At 29.8% G+C, this 6013-nt stretch overlaps 2 long non-coding RNA genes across 2 annotated transcripts; one reads left to right on the top strand and one right to left on the bottom strand.

The window, feature by feature from the left end:
* Nucleotides 1–1286: 1286 nt before the first annotated feature.
* LOC106333195 lies at nucleotides 1287–2302 on the top strand. Its single transcript, XR_001268311.1, has 3 exons — nucleotides 1287–1710; nucleotides 1785–1941; nucleotides 2145–2302. It is a non-coding gene; the product is annotated as an uncharacterized LOC106333195 (long non-coding RNA).
* A 1513-nt stretch (nucleotides 2303–3815) lies between these two features.
* LOC106332039 lies at nucleotides 3816–5326 on the bottom strand. Its single transcript, XR_001267986.1, has 2 exons — nucleotides 4279–5326; nucleotides 3816–4003 (listed from the first exon to the last, which is right to left on the bottom strand). It is a non-coding gene; the product is annotated as an uncharacterized LOC106332039 (long non-coding RNA).
* Between the last annotated feature and the right edge of the window lie 687 nt (nucleotides 5327–6013).

Genomic DNA, 6013 nt, shown 5'->3' with positions numbered 1-6013 from the left:
GATTTGATTCTTTTTTGGATATTGTATTTTAGTATTTGATTTGTTTCATAGAGCTACGGATATCCAGGTTTTTTGGTTCAATTCAAAACGGATAATGAATCGAATCAAAATTTATGAATATTTTGCTCAACTTTATCCTTAAACAATAAAAATAATATATATATAGTTTGGCTTTTGATTCGTTATCTATTTTTATTCGAACCAAAAAATCCAGAGTTTTATTGGAACCATGTAAGCGAGTTTTATATTAAAAAATACGCAAAGTACATAGTGTGAACACATTTATGAATATAATGTGAACACGTTAGCATACTTATTATCAAATCATTGTGAGGCTGTCATGTGTCTATTATAGTGTGAATGCATTTATTACGATGCTTCTCCTTTAATATATAAGGGATTAAAACATGGTATTTTAAGCACTGTTTTTAAACCTATACCGAAACCAAATGGCCGGACCGGGTTTAAACTATAAACCACATTCGGGTCATGTGGATAAAAACTGAATTGGTACCATAAAATTAATTTTGTTAATTATTTTTATCTTTTAAACTATTATAAGTTTTACAAATATTTTTTTTAAAAAAATTATTCAATATTTTAGTTTTTATGATTCACAATGATAAATAGTTAAATCAAAATCTTGATTTTATATTTGAAGTCAAAATATTAGTTTTATATTTTATTTTCATTTAGTTTGTACTTAAATTTTATTTCACAGTTATTTCTATTGAAAACTTTAAAAACTAAACTTAATTATGTCTATAAAATTTACCAAAGATAACTAACTAAGATATCCATCAGTTCAATTTTTGATTCTTAATTTCTTTTTTTTTTTCGGTTATTCAAATCACTTGGAAAGCATTGATTGTTAACATTTTGTAATAAATATTACTAAAACTTTACATTTTAACTTAACAAAATTGTGGTTAATTATAAAAAATTTAGAGGTGGGAGCTAGTGCAACTCCCTCGAAAATGTGGTGTTAACGGAAAGAAAACAAAATGCTCCAGAGAAGTGCTTTCTAAGCGCCGAAATCACCACTATCTTTTTTGTTGAGGGAATCTCCAACCATGACATGAGATTTGGTGTTGAAACTACACCAAATTTTTCAATACCAAATTTAGTGTTTTGTGTTAAATTTTTTTTATCATCTCTAACCATAACATCAAATATTAATCAAAAATAATATTATATATTACTTTATGTTTTTAATTGGAAAATTACCACTTTTCAACTTTATATCTTTAAAATTTTGATAAGAAAAAGGCCATCATATCCTTGATTAATTAAATCTAAACTCATTCTATCTATAGAGAGAAAATAGAAAAACTTGCAGATAATCCTTACGCTTCCAGCTTCTCCGGTGGTGGCGAGTTTGCTCTTTCTTTTTGCCTCTCTTTCATGAATCGATATATATTTTCCTTGGGTTTGAGTTTGCAGTGGGTCCACTTCTAAAATGTTAGATCTGGTGAAAAATGAGATTTGATGTAGGAGAGAGTAAAGAAGGCTAACGAAGCGGGTTTTCTTTTCCAATCTATTCTCGGAATGGGACTGTACTCCTTCGCCAGCCTCATCCCGTCCTCCACCGTCACCTTGTACTTCGGCAACTCGTCCTCCGTGAAAATCCCTAATGCGACGTAATCCAATCCCACGATCCCGATCCTGATCGGCTCGTCGGTGACTATAGCCACCAGATCTTGTTGTTCTGTATGATTCTGAGTTTGCAACTCAACCTTAGGTTTTCATGGCACTTTGCCAATGAATTACTTTGATATTTCCAGGCACAGTATTTCAAAAATGGTATCGAAGAGATGGCTTCAGAACCTTACAATGGCCTTCAGAACCTATGAGCTTGAAAAGGTCCCAACAGGCTAAGAACTCTCAGACTGGGTTCTTCCAGAGAACGGCCTTATTCTACGATCTATAGTAGGCATAAAGGTGAGGATTAGTTTTGTTTATTTATGTTCATTTTTACTTTTATCTTAACATTAGTCAAATATATACATCGTATTTCTTTAGTTTCAGAACAATAACCCACATATCAAGGTGCTTCTTTTGTTCGATTTTGCCAAAAAGGCCCATTGCACAAATTCTCTTTCTTAGCCTGCTAATAACGCTGCATGATGTTTGTCGATGTTCAGGTCCGTATGGTTACTGGTGAAAACGTCCAAACTGCCAGGGCTATTGCTTTGGAGTGTGGAATATTGACTTCAGATGCTGATGCAGGGAGAGCTGTGTGATGTTGAACAAAGGCAACTTATTATAAGCTTGTATAAATATTTTATAAGCCCTTATAAAACTCTATTCTATAAATCAACTTATTATTATTTATAATAAATTAACTTAGAAATCCTTACAAACCAGTTCATAAACTCTTATAAATTAACTTATAAACCTTTATAATAAAAAAACAGTTTATAAACTCTGATAAATCAGTTTATAATCCCTTATAAGTTAATTTATAAACCCGTAGAAATTAATTTATAAACCATTTATGAATACTTAAAGTTAATAATAGTGATTTACTATCAAAATGACTCATTTATGATTTCGCATAATCAACTATTGTTCTACAAAACCACATAAAGCAATTGCTAATCATCAATTCAGGCTACAAAATTGATGCATACACATGTCCAATTATTTATAAACCATTTATAAACACTTATAAATGACTTATAAACCCTTGTAAACCTTATAATTTGTTTAAATAATTTTATAAATGAAATAAATACTTTTATAAATGATATATAAAAAAACTCTTATAATGATTATTTATAAATTCTTATAAATAAATAGCTATTATACCAATTATGAATTTTTTTTTTTTAAAATTATAAACTAATTTTAAAATCTATTCTTTTATAGTTTCTATAAATTATTTGTTCTTAACCAATTTACAAACACTTAAATAATTATAACCTGTTATTAATGGGTACATTTGTTTATAGGAGTTTATAAATGATACACAAAACCTTCTAAATTCTTACAAAAGACATATCAGTTTATATATACTTATAAAATTTAATAAATTGATTTATAAGGTCTTATAAACTGATTTATTATTTATAAACTGATTTATGGTTTATAAGGTGATTTTTGGGGTTTTAAGATAATATATTATTTTTATTAACTAATTTTAGTTTTATAAGTGTTATACACCGATTTATAACACTTCTGATATTTTTATAGCAGAATATATATTTTTGTAACAGCTCTAGAAGAGCCTCTAAACCGTTTATATACTTTTCATGAATTCTTATAAAGCCTTTATAATTTTTTATAAACCTTTATAAATGGTTTATAAACTATGAATAAATATTTTTATAAATCTTTATAAACTTTTATAAATTATATCTTTATAATTTTTTTTATATATCTTTGTTATAGACCCTTAATTAACATTTTAGAAACCTTTATAAACTTCTACAAATATTTATAAACTTTTATAAAATGTTTATAATCTCTTTATAAGTTCTTATTAATTAACCTTATAAAATGATTTATGAACTCTTATAAAATCATTTGTATATTTATAAAAGATTTTATAAACTGTTATAAACTTTTGTAACTGGCTTTATAAACTCTTATAAATAGATTTATAGACTTTGAAATAGTTTGTTAACTATTATTACTGATTTTTGAATTACTTTTTGCTTCTTAATATTACCAAAGAGATATCCACTTTTGTAATCACAGGTACGTAAGGCAGGACTAGAGACAAGTGTGAAAACCTCTGGAAAGAATTAGCTATTGCATTTACGTTGAGATTGTTGGTTTTCCATCATAGTATATAAGAAACCACAGTGAAGTGAAGTGAGCGTCCCTGCTGTTTTGTTGTGTTTTGGATGGCTTGGAAAGGAAACAACATGTGGATTTGTTCTGTTTTGTAACAATAAGATCTTATCCGTAATGAAGGTAAAAGTCCCAAATAACTTATCTGTTAGGCTCTCTGTTGCAACCCTGTTATACTATATGTCCAATGTTCTTCACATGCTTCCTTTTAACATGAAAACAAACATATCTTGATCTTCATCACATGAGCCATCAAGAGGATGATTCTAGGAAGAAGAACAGACATTTCCTGATTATTTCATAACATTAACCAATTGATAACTTATCTAGAAAAACACACATTATTTATGAAATATTAATCATCATTTTACAAGAAAAAGAAACGCTATGGAAGATGACAAAGCGGTTGATGACAAAACATGAGTTTCTAAGGTTACCAATATTGTTTCTGTAATGTGTGTCGCACAAAACGTAAGATACATGAGGGAATTTTGCTTGGTAAAACATAAAACACTGAACTTGGTCTAGCAGTTTCACCTTCAGAGAGATTGAAGGACTAGACTAGTTCAACGAGTAAAGGCATAAAACCAAGCACTTGTGTCAACGGTAACAGTAGCATGTGCATGTTTCATTCCTAGTTGACAATGACATGAAGAAAGATTAGTAAATGCCTCCAAATAGAACATAACAGTATCTTGGTAACACCAAAGAACCACTAAGCATTATTGCTTTGCGAAACAATACTCTGGCCTAACAGTACTATTACACCAAAGAACTAAGTTTAAAGCTTTCCCTTAGAAAAAATCATTTCTTTAAGTAACTATCTGAAATCCAACCAACACATCAAAGTAAGATCATGCCCAACTTTCCTCAGTCCCAGCAGAACTATACTGATTCATGATAGGAAAAAAAAGATTAAGTCAAAAGCCTTTTGTCGCTATAAGATCTGAATGTTTTATTTGATTTGCCTCATTAATAGGCTCCCGAAGTGACGCTGATTGTTATGATTGGAGGCACAATCTCCATTCCTCCAGCTTCCCTTAGTTTAAAATCCACCTTAAACCCTCAAAACGCATTACCACATCCATCATCACAGGAGAGGATGCAACGACAACCAGCGAGCTATTCAATCAGCGGTGAGGATCTCAAATCAGGAGGCTTTCCTCTCTGTCATACAATGGCAGCTAAGCTCCGTGAAAACGGCGAAGCTGAATCTCCATGAATATGACGACGAAGCTCTATGAAGACGGCAACAGCTAAGCGCGCTGATTGTGAAGCAAGGTTATCTCTTGTACAGAAGTAGGAGTCGACATTGTGGAGGTTTGGAATCGCAGAGAATCGGTCGTGTGAGAGAGATACGGCGGATCTCCGGTGACTCCGAGAAAATCGATCGCCAAAAGAGAGAGAGAGGAAGAAAACGATGATTGAGATAAGGGAAGGATAGTATTGTCTTTTGCCCATTAATGAACATGGTATTTATGAAAATGTCCCTAGACTAATGGTAAAATTGAAAAGTGGTATCAAACAAAGTGTAAAAGTAAAATTTCCCCTTTTTAATTTGAATAATTTTATTATTTTAAATTGATAAATACTTTTCTATCACACTTAGATATTATGTTTGTCAATTATTTAATTATATGTTTATAAAATTAATTTATATTTATATTTTTCTTTAACAATATTATGCATTATATGTATTTATTATATATATATATATATATATAATACTATATCAAAAATTTAAAACTATTAATTTTGAAAAGCACGTAAAATATAATATATTTCTTTTAATAAAATTTGTATTAGTTAGTAATACAAGTTTAACTATATTATAAAATAAAAAAATAAGAATGTTATTTTATTGTCTGGTGACTTTAATAGTATTACATAAAGTTTTAATTATTTACTATTAAATCTAACATTACAATTGGAGGTATTCGTCTACAGTATCAGCCGCACTGCAATATGCCAAGATACGAATGGCTGCCGTACACTTCTGAAGTGGAGAGAGACTAAGCCTTCCGAGACAATCTTTCTTTTGTCGAAAGAATACCACTTCATTGGAAAGTCGATCAACAATATGCATGAACAATGGCTTGTTCATTCTAAATTGTCGTCGGAAAATATTTTGAGGGTATATTGGAGTTTCACTGAAATAATCATTCCATAAACGGAGATCGCCTTCTTCACGATTTCTTTCGATATAAGCTCTTTT

The sequence above is a fragment of the Brassica oleracea genome, chromosome C3, assembly GCF_000695525.1.
Source record: "Brassica oleracea var. oleracea cultivar TO1000 chromosome C3, BOL, whole genome shotgun sequence".
In the NCBI taxonomy this organism is placed as follows: Eukaryota; Viridiplantae; Streptophyta; class Magnoliopsida; order Brassicales; family Brassicaceae; genus Brassica; species Brassica oleracea.
This window is presented reverse-complemented; position numbering and strand designations above follow the sequence as displayed.